Below are 20,185 nucleotides of genomic sequence, written 5' to 3'. Positions count from 1 at the left end.
GCCATTTGCTTACCCACACTATATATACTGTCCTGTGTATTATCTGTGTATCGGGTCACTGAGCTAGAAGGGCCACACCTCTACACGCAATGAATATTGCCAAAATAATAGATTGGCTATTAATCCAGTGAAATCTAAAATAGTGTTTTTTCCTAACACCTACAGACCCATGAGATGGTCCATCCAAGGGGTAGACATCGAACAAGTTAAATTGTTCAAATACCTTGGAATAACATTCCATTATAAGTTAAGTTGGACCACTCATAGAAACAACACCCTTAAAGGCTGCAAAAACCTGTCCGCTGCAGTATTGAAATTTTACAACATCCACGGTGGTAGGTTTATTCCAGCAGCATTAAAGGTATTCAATGTTAAGGTGGCTCAGTACCTTTTGTATGGTATTCCCATCTGGATCCAAGCTTGGCATCAGAATTTGGAACGAGTTCAATCAAATTTCCTGTACAAGATATTTGGGACCCCACGTTGTGTCCCCTACAGTGTCCTCTACTTGGAATCAGGACAGCACTTACTTGAAACTAGGCATGGGCTTTAACATTTAAGTTTTGGTTGCATTTCTGTTTCTGTTCAGATCCGGCAAGTTTAACCTTGCTAGAAATGAGGGAGCTCCAGCTTTCGAAATGGTGGTTGCATATCGAGAAAAAAATCCTCTCTTTGGGTTTTTCATTGGAATAATTGAATATGTTCACCGCCGAAGAGATCTACCACTGGCTGAAGACAAACTATATGACTTGGAATATCAATCTCTCCTGAGTACAGCGCAAAGCTCTTGCTCCCCGCTATACCTTGGAATTATTCCCCAGAAATCAAGCGTAGCTTTATATCTGGAACAACTAGTTGACTATAAGAATAGATGGGTCATAACCAGAGCAAGGTGTAGCTCCTTCCTCTCAGTTTACTTCCAAGGCCGCTTTCTCAACATTCCACAAAATGAACGTCATTGCTGGTACTGTCCTCATACATCAGATTCAATCTATCATATTTTGTTGTACTGCTCGAAGTATAACAACATTAGAATTCATTTGGGGGCTTTGTTACCTGTAGGTTTCACACTACTTTCAGAGAACATAAAAATGTTTAAGCTCCTGAGCAATTCTGATGTAGAGATTACGGAAGCAGTTGCCGTATTTTGAAGGCGTGTTTTATTGATTGTGTAACAGAGAATTATTTTCTATTGAATCTGGAAATGCTTGATGTTCTCTTGATTTTATGCCTAATAAAGGTTTTGGAATTGAAATTGGAATCCCAGTGAGCTGTAAACGCCTGCCTCTTCTGAGTCACTTCCAGACCACCCCCTCGGCCAGCTGGCAAACAGCTGTCCACAGTGGAGCAGTGGGCCCCCACCCCACCAGGGCCATTGTGTGCTGTGCCAACACAGGGCTCTCGGAGTGCCCCAGAGCCAGGTAAGTGGTCAGAGGCTCCCTAATGGTGGACCCCCCTTGGTCAGGCCCCCTCCCAGTTCTGTGACTGTGGGAGCCTGGGATCCCAACAGCCTCTCCCCCACTGCCCAGCTGCAGCTGCAGATAAGGGCAAAGAAGCATGAGCCACATGGGAAGGGGTGGACCACTGTTCGCAAAGCCGGGACACCCAGTCCTATTCCAACCACCCCATAGAGCAAAATCATGCCATCCTCTGCAGCAGATGTGACAGCCACACAGAACAGTCAGATCAAGGAAGAGACTCTCTCCTCCACCTGTGAGTGCAGCCTCCACTCCGGTTACCCAAACGGCAGCACATGGTGGCCTGGAGTGGCCAGGGGGAAAGAAGGCACATGCATGCTGCTTCAGGTCTACGTATCTGCAGAGCCACAGAGATCCACTTATCTTTCATGAGCACCATCTGAGGAGGAGGGTGACCCACTGGAGGCTAAAGCTGGATAGGGCACATCCTTGTAGGCCTACTCCTCAGGTAGGTGGGTCAGTGACTGGGGCCTGGGCTGTGCCACTGTTGGGCAGCAGCGGCCATGGGCCAGGTGGCCATGGGGTGGGTGGCTTATCAAGGTGGGGGGAGGGTCAGGCTTAGGGGAGGGAAGGGCAAGGACACTAACCTCTCATCCCTTGCATATTCCCCAGCTCGTGCCACCGGCATCCCAGCCAAGACTTCACATGAGCAGTGCCAACAGCAATGGCGTAGGAGGGTGAGGAGGGTATCCCTGATGTCAGATCTGGGGTGGCAGCTGATGGACTAGTATGCTAACAGTGCTGAGGCCCAGAGGGAAGTGCATCAGAAAGAGCAAAACTGATGGGAGCGAGCACTCGACAGGGTGCTGGAGGAGGCCCGCCAGCATCGCCTGGTCTATACAGCTGCCATGGACAGGAACCATGCCCTAATAGCAGAGACAGGAGCCACCCTCAAGACCCTAGTGGAGCTTTGAGTGCACATGCCATGCCCCTCACCATTTGCAGGGGCCCATGCTGGCCCCCTGGCCCCCTCCACACCAGCAGGCCCCTGTTGCAACAACATGGCAGGAGCCAGCTGCACAGGAAGCACCTGTGGAGGCACCCAGGGAGGGTGATCACTGCAGCCTTCTGCTATGCCAATGGCGAGCCCTGCATACACCAACTCCCCCTCCCTGTCCAGCTCCCACCCCAAAACATCATGGCCAGGGTAGTCGCAGAGGTGGCCACAGCGGAAAGTGCCCTGCCCGCCCAGACCTTTGAAGTTGGCTGGCAACTGCCATGGATCCCCTGGGTGGGCTGGAAGGGTGCAGTGGCCAGTCCATGGGCGATGGCTGTCAGTGTTACACCCAAATAAACAATGGATTCTGTGCCTCAACAGTGCTGTGGTGTCAGTGCTGGTGTTGATGGCTGCAGGCAAGGAACTTGGGGGAGAGCAAGCAGCTGGCCAGGATGGGCAGATGGGTGCCAGGTCCCATGATGGTGCAGGGGTCCTTCGAGGAAAGAACAGCTGCCGCTCATGTGTAACAAAAAAGGCACTTTTATTGGGGCAACAAAGCAGCCCTTCAGCAGCACAGTTCCCCCAACAACAAGACCCCCAAACAGCAACACCCCCTCCACCAAAATAACACCAAACAGCTTCAAATCCCCCTCCCCTCCCCCAACATCAACTAGACAACCCCCACCACCAGTGCCAGACAGGCAGGAGGTGGTCACTCAGGATGGTGGACTTGGTTCTTCCTGCTCTGGGCCCAGTTGCTCCTTGATGACCTGCACCTGGCGGCCAATGTTGCGGGTGAGACCCTTCAGGTGGGCCACCTGATGTTTCAGGATGGTGAATGCAGGGAAGCCAGAGAGGAGTGGGTTACAGAGGTGTCAGCATATGAAGCCCACCCTCACTCTGAACCATGTGTACCACTTACAAAGTGCCAGGCCCCGGTCCTGGAACTCTTGGTATGGCATGAACCTCCTCTGCCTCCTCACAAGGGCATCTGGCTGGTACTGATGGCCAGCTCCTTAGCCGCCCCTGCTAAAAAGAGGCACCAGGTCAGGAAAGGGGTGAATAGAAGGGTGCCAGCTGCCTGAAAGGGGGGAGAAGAAGGGTGCCAGCTGCCTGCCAGCCATGCATGGGTAGCCTATGGCACTGGTGATGGCATAACACCACCCCTGCTTGGGTGCACAACACCCAACACCACCTCACCTGTGCCAGAGGGGCCTTCCCCCAGATCGCCTTCCTTGGCGCCCTGCTCCAGCTTGGTCTCCTCTGCACCCTTTGTTGGACTGGCCTCTGCTTGCCCGACATCCCTTGGAGGCACAGCTGCCCTCTGATGTGCTGTTGCACCTATGAAGGTAAGTGCAAACATGCAGTCAGGTGCCAGCACCACTGTCTGTGGATTGTCCTTCGGGAAGTTTACACAGACGTGGGGGAAAGGTGGGTGCAGGGGGCGGGGAGAGGGGACACTTACTGTCAGGATGGCGGTCTGCCCATCTAGGCTGGCCTGCTTTCTGCCACAGCTGGTGCAGCTCCTGAAAGTGGGGGGGGGTAGCCAGATGGGCGGGGGTAACCCCCCAGGCCTGCATGTCGTCATAAAATGCCTTCTTCATGGCCTTCCATTTTGTGTGAATCTGGTGGTCCTTCCTGGCATAGCCATGCTTCTGCAGCATCCAGGAGATGGCACTGTATGCCCATCTGTTGGGGAGATGGGCTGCCATTAGTAGTCCTGCCAGCTGATGTTCAAGGAATGTGGAGAGCATCAGGGCAACCTCCTCCTGCTGCCAGAATACCCCTCTCCATGTGGCCCCCAAGTCCAAGGCAGATCAGGACTGGAGAGCGGGAGATTCATAGTGACCCCCTGCCAATTGGCCAATTTGAACTTAACGGATGTGCGTGGCCACGTAGCAACGTCCCCCTATAGACACAGCCAGAGGGCCCTGGTGGGTTCCCGGGGCCACTGCAGGGTGCTGTCCATGCTTTGGTGATATGTGTGTCTGCCATGTGAGGGTGGCTGTGCGGTTGTTCCCTCTCTCCACTTCGCTGCCCTTGACGAATGCATTGGAGGGACATGTGTGGCACATATCAGCAGTCTTGGCAGGCCTGGCATGTCCAGGGCTGATCTCCAGCAGTTTGCTGGGAGACCAGGAGATTCTGGCCAGCCCCTGCCAAGGCTGAAATTGGTGGCTTTGCATTGCCACATTGTGACATCTCCCCGCATGTACAGTCAGGGGCACTGGTGGCTGCCTGCCCCCTCTGCATGGTGCTGCCAGTTCTTAGGTGTCTTATGTGTCTGAATAGCCTCAGGCTCCCTTACTGCTCCCTTACTGCTCTCCAGGTAGTCAGCCAGGCTCCAAGGTGATGCAATGGATGGGTGGCCCCCTCCCCTCCCCGGTGCCCCTCTCCTCACTTCTCTGCCCCTGACAAAGGCATGAGAGAGCTATGTGTTGCACAACACAGCTTTATTGACATGCCTGGCATGCTAGGGGGGCACATTGAAGCCTCTATGCTCCCAGTGGTGCCACCTGCTTGAGGGGGGATGGGTGTCTGCTGGGATGCTGCCTGGGTCGCTTAGCAGCAGTGGCTGTGATGGGGGCGCCTTACCACCTGGCCTTGGTGCAATGCCAGGATCAGGAGCTGCAGGATCAGCCACCAGGATCAACAGCAGCAGGAGCCCTGCTACCCTGGGGGGCTGCCCACGGTGGTGCTGGTGACCCCTGCCAGATCATTATGTTTTTATTTAACAGTTGATCACACTGGTGCTTCCTGAGGGCTGTCAGCTCATCCATCAGTGTAAGGGTCGTGTACTCCAGTCACTAATAAGACTCAAGGTAGATTCAAGAGCTTTATTCAGAACCATGTCAGCCCAGCGGCCAGAAAGCCAAACCCCGTTTCAGCTATCTGAAACGGGTTTTGGCTTTCTGGCCCCAGTATAGCTAAAACGGGTTTGGCTTTCTGGCCCCAGTATATACCTGTAAGTTACAGTTTGACTCATCCCAGAATCCCCCTTCCCTTGCATTCCCACAATATGAGAAAGGACAGTGAGAAAGAGGCATTGTTTTGGGGACAGGTGGGTTACTCCTTCGGGAAGGCAGATAAGAGTAACCATTAAGCACTATTGGTAGTTTCATTGCAAGCAAATGAAAGAGGCCCCATTGCCTTGGGCGATGATAATAGCTAGACCATCTGCACCCAGACCATGTGCATGTGAGCTGCCAAGCCAAGTATGGCACAGGCCTGACAATCAGTTTTCCTGCCTCCATGGATGCAGCTGTGGCTTGTACAAGCACCTCCCAGCACACTGGCTGGCACTGTCCCACATCAGGGGATGGCCATGGGAGCATATAGGTGTGCTAAATGGTGGACTGAGCAGATCATGACAGTTGTGGCTGCTCATGCACTGCTGACGGAAGCCAGCCAATCATCGTGGCAAACTCCCGTGATGCCTGCGTTTAGTCATGCTGTCATGTCTTCATATCTGCCCAGCCATAAAAGCAAAAAAAAAAGTTCATGAATTGGTGCCATGTGAAGTCTCGCATCAGCGCTGGGATGCTTCCGGTCAGTGGGCCTGCTTCCCGTGTGAATGCCCTGTGGCTGATGCACATCCATATACAGTGGTTCCACAATGCTCTTTATTGCCTGTGCGGAAGGGGCCTCAGTGAGGATTTGGGGACAATTAAAATATGTCTCACTAAGTAAGTACCCATGATTGTTAGCTATCTAAGTCTGTGCACAATGACATTTCTATAATTATATATAAAATCACCAGTTTTGGCTCCATCATTGGGGCTATTTTTCTGAAAAGCAAACATCTATTCTGTAGCTGCATCAGGCTGGCTGAGCAGTCTGCACATCACTGACAACCGTGATATTATTTTCATGAACCAGATAGCCTGATCCTTTTCAGCTTTTTTTCACTCTTACCTATTTTGCCAGGGACAGGAAATATGGGACACATTGGCTTGAGTATGAATTTGGGTGACTTTGAACATGTTGGACATCTTTGGGTACTTCTCTTTGGGTACTCATACATCTTTGGGTACCTCTGGGATTATGAGCTACCTTTGGGATTACCTATATCTTGATTTCAGATTTGAAGACACTCTTGAATAACTGTTCAAGAAAATAATTAACTCACATTGAAGAGTAATATTTCAATAACTAGTAAATAAGTGAGAAAAACATAGTTAATATAGCCATTGATAGCATACCTTATTCAATTGCATTAATGGACTAATTGGTTCAAATAATATGATTTCTCATCCCATAAAGAGTGAAGCTTAACAGTGCTCTGCTGAACTCTGTCTATTAATTTAAGATCATAGATCCTGAAGTGATGACCCAAGCAGGTACTTTCATTAATGAGAATCATGTATGAGTAAAATTGAAGTTTCAGTAATGTTTTCAAGCCAGGAGTGATGAACTAATTAACTTCCTACACACTGAACTTCAGATTTAGCTGAGGAGAAATAATCTAAATTACTGACGAAAAAAGTAAAAATGGCTTTAATATCTTTGCACAACTCATTTGACTTTTGCAAACCAAGTTTTAGTTAATAACTACTATAAACTTGGTGAAATAAACTTTATTTCCTTTTGGAGATATTTCTGCTATTCATTATTTCCTAGTTTATACTACCAATTTGTCCATGAAATTAGGGTACTTCTTTTTTCAAAGCAAGACAAAGATTTCAGTGTGAAGGACAAAATTCTAAGCAGTCTGTTTACAATCAAGATTAAATTGTAAAAAATGGTATTTGTCCTTACTATTTTTAACACATATGTACAGCAAACGATTATAGGTTAATGTAATTGGGTTGAATCGAATGAGTGCCTTCTGCTAAATCTCCTGTGCAGCAGAAAGGCTTCTTCTAAAAGAGAAAGATCCATCTTTACAACCTAAATAAGACATCCTGGGGATGCTAAAAAGAAGGGATCCTGGGAAGGCACTTCTTTCCAAGACTTCCTCAGGACACCTTATTTCTGCTCAAGGAATGAAATAAGCTCAAGGAATTCGAAATGCATCTTTTATCCTTAGGGTGCCTGCAGGACATCCCCTGCCTGGTTGTGCAAAGCTCAAAAGGCTTCTTACTTTTCCCACCCACCCATTTTGCTCTCTGGTCATTTTCACCCTCTGCTTGTGCCCAACATTTTGTGCGCAAGGAGATCCTTCCTGTCTCCATTTGCAGAAGGTCGCCCAAGGACATTTCCTCTGCATACTTTGATCCTGGGCACCTTTTCAGCATGAAAAGTACATAGTTCTACTAAGCTGGTCCTGCCAATTCTGGCAAGATATATTTTTCCTTTTCCTTTCCTTGGAGGACTCCCACTGAAAAAAATTGGGACAATGGAGGATCAGCAGAATGCAACTATGTACTTTTCAAGGTGAAAAGGCCCCCAGGATCAGAGCCTCAGAGCAAACGTCCTAGTCAACCTTCAGCAAATGGTGGCAGGCAGAATCCCTTCAGTCGCGCACAATATATTGGACATAAGTGGAGGGTGAAACTGGCCAGAGAGCAAAATGGTCAGGTGGGAAAAACTGAGGTTTACAGCCACAGCCCAACCAATACATGCATTACAAATGTTGTGTGAAAGGTTCTCAAACCATACTCTAAAGAAGGCAGAGGATCTTTGGACAAACTAGGCACATCCATGGGGAGAAAATTAGAGGTCTGTTCAAGCAGCCTGGAGAGTAGTTGACAAGCAGAGGTGTGGGACCATAAATTCAAGGCCTGGTTGTGTTTTTCATCAGATTGTACCATTCATCTTCGCAAAACATTGCTCAATTTTGCTGTTTCTTTTCTGTATTACTTTTATTCACCGCAATAATCAGGCTGCACCTGGAGTCCTGTGTGCAGTTCTGGAGGCCTCATGTCAAAAATGATGTGGGCAGAATGGAGCAGGAGAGTGGCAAAGATGAATAGGGACCTGGAAACTAAGCTCTGCAAGGAAAGGCTGAGGGACTTGGTAATGTTCAGTCTAGAAAAGAGGTTGCTCTCTTTAATATTTGAAAGGCCATTACTTACAGGACTGCGATAAATGAGGAATGTGTTTTCTACCAGAACAAAGAAATGAGTCAAGAGGATGGGACAGGTTGACCAGGCAAGGACCAGATAAAACCAGTTGAAACTAGCTGAACAAAGAAAGTGGGCTAATGGGGAAGGCTTGCATCAGCTTGTATGAATTGAGCATGCTTAATGAGCTAATGCATATTAACTTTTACGCCCCAGCTTGAATAAGGGGTGTCGATAATGAACATGCAGGAAGAATATGGGTGGGGGCAACATATCAAGGAGAGACATGTAAATAGGTGGACTAGAAAGTTGTGACTCTATGTACCCTTAGAGTACTCTAAGTAATCTTAGCCAATCAGGGAACAGAGAGGGTGTGGCCCAATCCCCGAAGGCTCTAGTCATTGGCCTGCAGAAAATGCCATATAAAAATCCTCAGTTGCCAACCCAGCCTGCCATTTCCAGGAGGGCTATGCTCCCAAGGTGTGAACATACACATAGACTGCTCCACACACCAGGCACCTCACATGTAGCTTTCTCCATGTGCCAGGTGTCCTGCACCGAGCCTGCTCCTTGGGCCAGGCACCCTGCATGTGTGAATGCCCATGCAGGCTGTAGCCACGGGGCCCAAAGGGCGACTTCACCAGCTGGCTTGAGCTGCCTTCACCCAGCCTTCCCCACGCTGGTGCCTCGGCCATGATGAGTTGTGCTGCTCCACTTCCCCTCTGGAGAGGGATGGCTCTGCCAAGCTATGGGGCTGAATAGGGAAGCCTGACCAGGGAGCCTCCAGCTGCCCCCCTCCCATGAAGGCATCATTGAGCTGGAAGCCACCTCTTACTAGTAAGGAAGCCTGTCAGCTTTCAGTTGTGGTGGATTACAAGTGATTGCTGCTCCGGAGCTTGCCGTACCAGGCGCGTTTATGTGCAAGGCACTCCTCATGCTGGGGCTGACTCCTAAAGAGGTGTGCAAGGGTGGGTGGCTTGGTGCGGGTCACCATTGAAGAGAATCCCCAGGGCAGGGGGAGCATGGACTCCTGGGGTGCAACTTGCATGACATGGGGATCACTGCGGGATGGAGGTTGGGATTGGGGGAAGGAGGAGGGGTGTGGGGGTGATTTTCCACCCCCACATGACTAAATGGCCTCCACATTTGCCCCCATATGTCCCTGTGGGCGGTACACCCCTGCTACCAAGTTTTCCCTGGAGTTCAGTTCCTTAAACCTTAGCTGGCATAAGCATTTTTGTTTGTACAGTATGATTGGTATTACTTTGAAGAGATAGGTTTCAGCTAAATGCAAAAGGAAAATAAGTCATAGAATGCTTAATTTGTTAGAAAGCATCAGGATCTTCATGCTACAACCTTCTTGGCTTTGGGATTCTTTGTAGCCCCATCACTGTCTCATATGCCTTTGTCTCATTTGACAGGCAAAATCTTTTTGTACTTTAAAAAACAACTGTGAGTTGTTCACAACAGGATAAAAATGCAATGGCTATATAATGTTTATAACCTTTCTATGACATGTTTTTTTTTCTGTTCCTGAGGAGTTTTCCTTACATACTCCTAAGGGGCTGCTCTGTCTTCTGCAAAACTTTAGTTTTACAGGAACTGTAATCTTTTTCTTACAAAAAGAGATTAAAGCATAACATCTTAAAAATACAGAATTCCCCAAAGCTGTGTATCACTTTTGGCTGAAAATGGGAGGGAGTTAAACAGCATTTTTTTTTAAACCAAGAAGAAAGAGCAAGGAGTATTGCCCATGCCAAGTTACAGCATGTTTTACAGTGTGTGGCACTTTGCTGAAACAGTCTTCTTCAAAACCATGAGAGGATCTAGAAACAAAGGAGTAAGCAGAAAGATAGCTAAATTTTACCATTGCATTTTTTTTAATTAAGAAGTTTTCTGTTCTCCTCTCTGGGAAACCTGATCAAGGTGGTTAACAATACATAACAGAAACACTGAACAGCATAAAAGGTTATTAATAATTGAAAACCCAGCATTAAAAACCCAGTAAGAACATTTTATTCAAAATATAGTAATTCAACTACTTATACCAGCTGGCATCCTTTTCCCTAGCTCATAGCAGTAAATCATGACACATCTTCAGTGTTATTATTTTATATTCCAGAAGTTTCCAAGTGAGCAGCGAGGGCCCATTGAGCTGTACTCATGTGACAAATGGAAGATCCAACAGGATCACCTCACTGGTATCCAGTCCAGGACCAGGCATATCAGGTCTTTCACTTTGGTAGGAAAATTGGGTTCCCATAGAATTGGACCCCCTAAACCAGGGGTCGGGAACCTGCGGCTCGCGAGCCGCAAACGGCTCTTTAGAGCCTGTGGTGCGGCTCCACGCCCCTTCCTGGGCAGCGTGGGATTCCGCCCCCTTCCCCCGCGCAGAGACTGCCGCCGTTGCCAGGCTACTGGTCCGGACGGGGAAGAAAGCGGCCTCCCGGCTGCCGCCGCCGCCGCCGCCGCCCGAGGCGGCCTCAGCGCCGCCCGCTCACCCCCCCCAGAGAAGAAAAGCGGAAGCTCCAAGCGCCACCAGCCCCCCCAGAGGAAGAAGCGGCTCTCGTGCTGCCGCCTGGGAGAGAGCGGCCTCGGCGCCGCCACACGCCCCTCTATATAGGGAAGAGAAAAAAGTGGCCTAGCGCGCCGCGCCCAGGGGGGAAGAGAGGAAAGTGGCCTCAGCGCCACCGCCGCCCAAAGAGAAAAAAGCCAGCACCAGCCGTTCGCCCAAAAATCCCCGAAACAGCTCAGCCCTGGGTTGGCAGCGAGGGGATTTTTTTTTTGACAGGTCGAAGAAGGGAGGGGGAAGGAGCCGCAACAGCGGTGAAAGTGAAACCAGCCGAAGCAGCAACAGAAGCAGCAGAGTCGAAACAACAGCCTCCGCTGCCTCCCCCCCAGAGAAGAAAAGCGGCCTCCGCGCCTCCGTCCGCCCCCCCACGGAGGGGGGGGGGAGAAGGAAGTGGAATCCCCCCCCCCAGGGTGCGGCTCCATGAATTTTCTTTTCCGGGGAAAATGGGCCCAAATGGCTCTTTGAGTCTAAAAGGTTCCCGACCCCTGCCCTAAACCAATCTTCATCAAATTTGGGTGTTATTGTAAAAAGAGATACCAGCAGCTATGCCATAAATTTGGTATGTCTATCTTAGAAGCAGCTCTCGCCCCACACCCCACCCCCAACATGCCCAGAAATATTCCACATTAGATGTAATGGAGTAGAAGGGAGGGGACGATTTGCATTTTATAGCACTATGAAGTTTGGAGCAAGCTTTCCCTACCCACCCTTCTTTTATAAAGGTATAGAGGCGTATCTAGGCAAACTGGAGCCCCTGGGACAAAACGTGAGTTTGGCACACACACACCCATATGGGTGGCCACCCTCCCCCACCACGACCAAACAATGATTTTTGCACCAGCTCACAAAACACCTCCCACCCCCAGCAAAACATACATGGCTCTCTCCCCAACAACTATCTTTCCTAATTTTGTTCTCACACCAACCCTGTGGAGTAGGTTGTTAGCCTGAGAAACAGCTCCAAGCCACTGCAAGTGGGTATTAAGCATGTAAATCTCTCACAAATCACACCCAGCAAAACATTTACCAAACAAATGTCAGCAGCATCTCTCACAAAACACCTCCAGGGGATCCACCCCAAACAGCATCACTTTCAACGGCGTTTAAACTAGGGAGACCAGATACCTCTCTTAAATCCACCTTAAAGGGAGAATCTAGTGTCCCCAGTTAAAGCAACATTGAAAGTGATGCTGTTTTGGGGTGGATTCTCCCCCACCCTGAAACAGCATCACTTTCAATGTTTAAACTGGGGACCTCACATTCTCCCTTTAAATCCATGCTGAAAGGGATGGATTTAAAAGGAGAATCTGGAGAAATTCGAAGGGTGCCTGCTGTCAGGGGTGCAATTGTTAAGCTAGCAGCACCAAACTTTCAGGGTATCTTTAGGAGACTCTCCTGATGATACCACCCAGGTTTGGTGAAGTTTGGTTCAGGGGGTCCAAAGTTATGGACCCTCAAAGGTGTAGCCCCCATCTCCTATTGCTCCCATTGAAAACAGTGGGGGATGGGGCACCCCTTTTGGGAGTCCATAACTTTGGACCCCCTGAATCAAACCTCACCAAACCCAGGTAGTATCATCGGGAGAGTCCCCCAAACAATCCCTGAATCAAACCTCACCTAACTTGGGTGGTGTCATCAGGAGAGTCTCCTAAAGATACCCTGCAATTTTGGTGCTGCTAGCCTAAAAACTGCACCCCCTGCAAGCTGAAAACTGAAAAAACACTAAAACACACACACACGCAAACAAACAAACCTGAAATTTTTGCGCCCTCCACTACGGGGTGCCCAGGGACATGGGCCGAGTAAAGAGGGGTGAGTAAATAACAACCAATAAATACCTAACATTAAGAACTCAGCCCCATAAACTCTAAAATATTAATTTAATTTAAAACAGCGATTGCTACATGAAATTGGCGTCCTGCAAAACCCTTACTTAAAAATCCTCCTAACGAGGGAAGAGGGAAGAAAGGGGGGAACGGTGTGTCCCAAAGATGTAAAGGGACCCTCACAGGAGAACAGAGGAGGCACAATTCAGCGACTGGTCTCTCCAAAGGCCCACTCAGTCTTACAGGCCCTGTGGAAATTGCCGAGATCCCGCAGGGCCTGGATGGCTGGAGGGAGAGTGTTCCACCAGGCCGGGGCCAGAGCCATTAAGGCCCTGGCCCGAATGGAGGCCAGTCACATCATCGAGGGGCCAGGGACTTCCAGTAGATTTGCCTCTGCCGAACACAGAGGCCTAGTAGGGACATATGGTGTAATGCGATCCCAAAGGCACAAAGGTCCCAGGCCTTGCCTTGTAAGGCCTTGAAGGTCAACACCCACACCTTGAAGATGATTTGGAATTCAACTGGAAGCCAATGCAGGTAGCGCAGCACAGGCTGAATGTAATCTTGAAAGGCGCGCCCTGTAAGCAGGTGAGCCACCGCATGGTGAACCAGTTTTAACTTCCGGATCAGACGCAAGGGAAGGCCTGCATAAAGTGAGTTACAATAGTCTAGCCTGGAGGTGACCGTTGCATGGATCACAGTGGCTAGGTCTGATGGGAGAGGAAGGGAGCCAACCGCCGGGCCTGATAAAGATGGAAAAAAGCAGTCCGGGTTATATGGGCCACCTGGGTCTCCATTGAAAGAGACAAATCCAGGTGGACCCCCAGACTGTGGATGGAGGAGATCGGCGCCAATGAGACCCCCTCCCAATCCAGTGGCTGGAAGTTCCCAATGTCTCCCCCCACCAAGCCAAAGGATCTCTGTCTTCAATGGATTAAGCTTTAACCTGCTCTGCTTCAACTGACCAGCGACCGCCTCCAAACAATGCTGTAGAGCCGCAGGGGTGGCAGCTGCTCCCCCTTCCATCAACAGAATGAGCTGAGTGTCATCAGCATACTGGTGACAGATCAGCCCAAAGCTCCGTACCAACTGAGCAAGGGGTCGCATATAGATGTTAAATAATAGTGGGGATAACAGTGCCCCCTGAGGTAATCCTGACTAAGGGCAAGTTAGAGGCATTCTCAGGGGTGGAGTTGATGTTGGTCGACTTCTACCTAGGCTTTCAAGCTAGGGGCCTCAGTCTTGCTTTGTTGAGATCTATGGAGAGCTTTCTAGATGGCTGGGTTTTTGCTTTTTCTCCTGTATCCCTGCACCATCTGAAGCTCTCTGGAGGCTGTGCAGTGGTGTGGCCATCCCTGGTTTCCAGAACCCTGTGGATTGGGCTGTTCGCCTATTAGAAGAGCAATAAAACTGATATTTGCTGTCGGAACATAACTACTTTGAAAGAATTGCAGTATAATAAAGGTATTTTTTTTGTTTGAGCAATCATTGTGAGAGTTGTCACAACAGTAATATACTTGGCTTCTTTACTAGTCATTTCATGGTTGTAGCCTTTCTACATTTATACATTTTCAGGCATGGGTACAAGAAGCTCTGTGAGCCATGTAATTAACAGATCTAATTACATAGGCTTGTGTATAATAGTGCACCATTGGTTTGAGACCCTGTTGCAAACAATATTTGGTAGGAAAACAGTGATAGGTGGAATTCTTCAGATTAATTTGGAATTAGCGCAATAGTTATAAATTCTCTTAGCAAGTGTTAAAAAAAAACCTTGGTTAGTTTCCAAGAATATACTTGCAACTCATAAGGTTGGCATGTGTTTCATTTTTAATAAGGTTTTTAAAGAAACAAACACAACTAAGAATATATACAAAAAAGCTCTTCTATAAAAGGAAAAGAGAGGGCTCCCAATTTATTCTGCACCAAGGATAAACACAGTTAAAATTTATCACTTGCCCCCTAATTATTGTTATGAAATAATAATTCAATTAATTCTTAGTTAGCCTTAGTTAGAAAGCCTTCAACAATTAATTCTTAGTATTACTAATTTAATGAGACTAACGCTTTTCTTTATTATGTCAATTTTCTTATTTACTTAGTCCTCAAATCAACAAATCATCAGTTCAGTCCTCAAATCAACAAATCATCAGTTCAACTTTTTTCTGTTCGAAAAATTATATATATATATTGGGGTTTCCAGTTACCAATAAACTTAAGTTCTTTTCTCTAATAAAAAAAACTTAGCCATGTTGGCCAATTACAATATTTTAACAAATTGTCATTTTATTGTAGGTATAGATGACTTTTCCCCATTTTTATACATATACTATTCTCACTACTGATGGCATATGAAAAGCAAAATTCCATATCTTTTAAAAAACTGTTTGTCCATCAGATCTAAAAGAAAAGCCTCTGGTTTCATTTGTTTATTAGGGTTTAAAATCAACTAAATTATTGAATGTATTTGTATCCAAAATTCTTTAGCTTTATTACAAGTCCACCACAAATGGTCCAATGAACTTTCATGATATTTTCATTTCTCACAAACATTTGAAACAATTGTTTACATTTTTTGGTAATTTTCCCAGTGACAAATACTAACAATACATCATTTTATAGAAAATCTCTTAAAGACTGGAACTTGCAGTCATTAAAACCATGGGATCACTTATCTGGTTTAAATCCTTCTAATAACTGTGCACAGAAAAAAAGAGAGAGAGACATACTTTTTTGCTACAGGCAGCCCAATTCAAAGCCCTAGGTAACCAAGGAAAACACTGCTATGTCTCTGCCTTGCTGCCTCCAGAGGGCTTCTCAATGGCACTGGGAAAGTGAAAAACACAAAAAACCCTCCCACCACCAGAAAGCCCTTCACAGACCTTAATGGACTTACATAACCCAGAAGGGTGGTGTAAGCCCAAGAGTAGGTCCACAGTACGACTGCTGCAAACCTGGTGTGGAAACTGATTAAGGTTGGCTTCACCACTGGGAATGGATCCGCCATGCCCTTATTGCAATGATAGGGCTGGTGGCAACATGGGAGTGCTGATGTGTCACTGGGCACCATGTTTGGCCATTTCAGGTAAGCGCTCCCAGGAAAGGCAAATTCACTGGTGCACATCTGCACCAGCTCCCCAAGTCAATTAGCCCCCCAATGGTCATAGTTGAACACTGCATTTTAATACAGATTGGTACTAAATGTACGGACTTTATTTATTTTTATCTGTGTTGTATATTTATGCTATGAACCGCCTTGAGCCCTCCAGGGGAGGGCTGTATATAAGCCTGATCAACAAACAAACAAACAAACAAACAAACAAACAAACAAACAAACATATCATCGTAAGTTATTTTCAAATATCATTTCTTGTCTATAATGAGAGACAGAACAATGTTTTTTAAAAATAATTATTAATTTTCACAACATAATTAACAGACACAGTAGAAATATATGGTAAATATTCTTACGATACCACCCAAGTTTGATGAAGTTAGGTTCAGGGGGGCCAAAGTTAAGGACCCTTAAATGGGTAGCCCATCTCCTGTTATCTCCCAATTTTATGCCCCCCAGAAGGCTTGTTTCCCCACTCCTGCACATGAAGCCTGCTGACTGAGTTCTCTCAGAACTCTCCCAACTCATGCCCCCCACCCCCAGAAGCAAAGCTCACCAAGCTTGTATGCTATTACCAGGAGACCTCTTGGAGCCACCTTGAAAGTCTGGTGCCTCTATCTTCAAAAATGTGCAGCCAGGGCTTACACACTCAAAAATTCCCCAGAATCTGCCAGGCTCTTCAGCAAGTTCTATGATGAAAAAAATTACTTTTCCCCAAACCTTGATGGTGTCATCAAGAGACTCTCTTGAAGATACCCTGAAAGTTGTGTGGCTTTACTTAGAAAAATGTGCATCCCACAGCCCTCCCTCAGAAATTCCTCAATTCCCCTTGACTACAATGGAGTCAAGGCATTTCAGAGCACAGAATCTGGGGAAATTTCTTTGGGTGACTGTCAGGGATGCATTTTTCAATCTAGTGGCACCAAGATTTCAGTGTATCATCCAGGGACTGTCCTTATGATATACACCAAGTTTGGTTTGGGGAGCCAAAGTTATGGACCTTCCAAGAGGTAACCCCCATCTCCTGTTAGCTCCCATTGGAAACAATGTCCATAACTTTGTCCCCCCAAACCAAACTTCATCAAACTTGGGTGATATCATCAGGACAGTCCTCAGATAATACCCTGAAAATTCGGTGCAGCTAGCTTTAAAAATGTGCCCCCTGCAGGCCAAAATGAGAAAAACCCCAACAATAAAAAAATTCAAACGGACCTGAATTTTTCGGATTTACCCGAATTTTTCAGGCATATCCGAATATGTTATGAGTCTTATTCGAGCATACAGATAATTTTATGTCCAAATAAATCGAAATCCGAATTTTACCAAATTTTTAGGGTATTTACCAACCCTAGTCTAGAGAAGCAAAGGTCAAGGGGGGACATGATAGGTATGTTTAAATATTTGAAGAGATGCCATGTCGAAGAGGGAGCAAGCTTGTTTTCTGCTGCCTCAGAGACTAGTACACAAGTAATGGATTCAAGGTGCAGGAAAAGATATTCCACCTAAACATTAGGAAAAACTTTCTGACTGTCAAGATTGTTCGACAGTGGAATTCACTGCCCCTGAGAGTGGTGGAGTCTCCTTCTTTGGAGGTTTTTAAACAGAGGCTGGATGCATATGTCAGGAGTGCTTTGATTGTCTGTTCCTGCATGGCAGGGGTTGGACTTGATGGCCCTTGTGGTCTCTTCCAACTTTATGATTCTATGATTCTAAGTAAGCCTTCCTCAAATCCAAAATCTTCCTCAAATCCAAAATCTTCACTTCACACAAGAAAGCCAACAAATCTTTAATAAGGAGGGAATATCGGTTAGTAGTTGAAATTGCATTGAAACCCCAATAGTCTGTACACAGTTACAAAGTCCCCCCTTTTTTTTCTTTCTGAACCAAACTGGTGCCCCCATGGCAGGTGTAGAAGGCTCAATAAATCCTTTTTGCAAGTTTTTATCTATCAACTCCAGGAGCGCTTCCAGTTCTTAAGGGCTCATGGAATAAATCTTCCCTTTTGGCAATTTGGCCTCCTCTACTCAATTCCACAATCAGCAGCCCAGTGGGAGGTAGAGAGTCACATTCCTTTCCTTCAAACACCTCTTTCAAGTCTCTATAAGGCTCTGGAATGGATGCTAAATCCTGCTGTCAAGCTTTCCAGCTCAGTCTCAGACCCCCCCCCCTTCCTTTAGGCTCTGATATGCATTAGCCAACATATTATTATTATTATTATTATTATTTATTATTTATTAAACTTAACATACCACCCTATCCCCAAAGGGCTCAGGGCGGTAAACAACACAAAATCAAACAGAAAACATAAAATCTTAAAACAGGTACATTCTAAAATGGGGCCCACGAGACCCATATACCACCCTCTTCCAAAATTCGAGGATGGGTCCCAGTGATGTTAGGGGAACCCTACTAGCAGAAGGGAAGGTGGCACCTATCGGCTGACTGGACTCTCCCAAGGGAGAGCCCGGTTGGAACAATTACGGTTTTAGCAGGCCCCTGCGGAACTCTCAAGGTCCCGCAGTGGCCCTAACAGCTGATAATGGTAATGTGTTCCACTCAGGCCCGGGTGCCAGAGCTTCGTAAAGAGCCCTGGCCTGTGTGGAGAGGCCAGTCCGGCGTCATCGAGGGGCCAGGGGATCTCCAGTAGGTTCAAGCCTCTGCTGATCGCGAGAGGATGAGCTGGAGACATATGGGGTAATCTGGGTCCCGAAGGTATCAGGAGGGTCCCAGGTCAGCGTAAGGCCTTGAAGGTCCAACACCCTACACCTTGAACATGATCTCGGAATTCGATGGGCAGCCACAATGGCAGGCGGCGCAGCACAGGGGAGGCCTATGTTCCATGAAAGCCCCTGTGAGCAACGGACGCCCGCAGATGGTTGCATAATTTCAGTTTCCAGATCAGGCGCAAGAGGAAGGCTCCAGCGTGAGAAGCGAGTTACAATAGTCCAGTCTGGAGGTGACCGTTGCATGAGGATCACAGTGGCTAAGGTCAGTGCTTGGAGAGAAAGGGGGCCAGCCGGCAATGGGCCTGGACGAAGATGGAAAAGCGCAACCCGGGTTATATGGGCCACCTGGGTCTCCATTGAAAGAGACGAATCCAGGTGGACCCCCAGGCTCTTGAAGCGGAGGGGGTCGGCGCCAATATGGCCCCTCCCACACCGGCCCGGCTAGAAATCCCCAATCCCACCCCCCCCGACCAAGCCAAAGGATCTCCATCTTGATGGATTAAGTTTTAACCTGCTCTGTTGTAACCAACCAGCGACCCGCCTCCAAAGCATTGCTGTAGAGGCTGCGAGAGGCGGTGGCAGCTCCCCCCTCCATCAACAGGAATGAGCTGGAGTGTCATCAGCGTGCTGATGGCCAGATCAGCCCAAAGCTCCGTACCAGCTGAGCAAGTGAGTGGCATATAGATGTTAAATAACGGTGGGGACAACAGATTGCCCCAAGGGCACACCGCAATGAAGCGGGCACCTCCGGGAAGCTTTGTCCCCACACCACGCTTGCTGACTCAGCCCCAGGAGAGTAGAGGCAATCATCCATTGAAAGGACAGTGCCCCCAGACCCCGGAAGCAGCCAGGGGTCAAGGTCATGATAGACCATATCAAACACTGCGGTGAGATCTAACAACACCAGCAGCGCCGATCCGCTCTTGGTCAAAGCTGCATGCGGAGGGTGATGTCTGTGACAGCTTGAGAACTGTATCTCCGTCCCATGCCAACCGCACGGAAACCGGACTGGAAGGGCTCGAAAGCCGATGTGTCATCCAGAAAGCCCTGAAGCTGCTCCAAAACCACTCTCTCAATTACCTTCCCCAGAAGCCGAAAGATTCGAGACGGCAGGCGGTGGTGGCCAGATCTCCAGGATCTAAAGATGTGGGTCTTTTCAGGTGGAAGTGACCCACCGCCTCCTTCCAAGCCCATCTGGAAAGACTCCTTGCTCAAAGAGGAGTCATTGATGATCTTCAACAGATAGGGTGCCGAGTAGCTCACTCCCGGCAAGATTTAATCAGCCAGGAAGGGCACAGATCCAGAAGGAAGGACAGGTAGTAGGTCTAACAGCAGCCGGGGCCCCTGTCAGCAGCGGCTTCAGAGAGCCAGAGAAAACTGGGCCAAACAAGGGGCCTGAAGGCGGCAAGGGAGCCTCCAGTTACGCTAATTGTAGTTAAGGTGGCGGGAAGGAGTCCTGGCGGGGCGACCGCGACTTTATCTAGCGAAAAAAGCTCATAAAAGCCTCACAGCTAATAGCCAATCCA

This window comes from Sphaerodactylus townsendi, linkage group LG01 (assembly GCF_021028975.2).
Source record: "Sphaerodactylus townsendi isolate TG3544 linkage group LG01, MPM_Stown_v2.3, whole genome shotgun sequence".
In the NCBI taxonomy this organism is placed as follows: domain Eukaryota; kingdom Metazoa; phylum Chordata; class Lepidosauria; order Squamata; family Sphaerodactylidae; genus Sphaerodactylus; species Sphaerodactylus townsendi.
The sequence above is the reverse complement of the archived record's forward strand: the minus strand, read 5'-3'. Positions refer to the sequence as shown.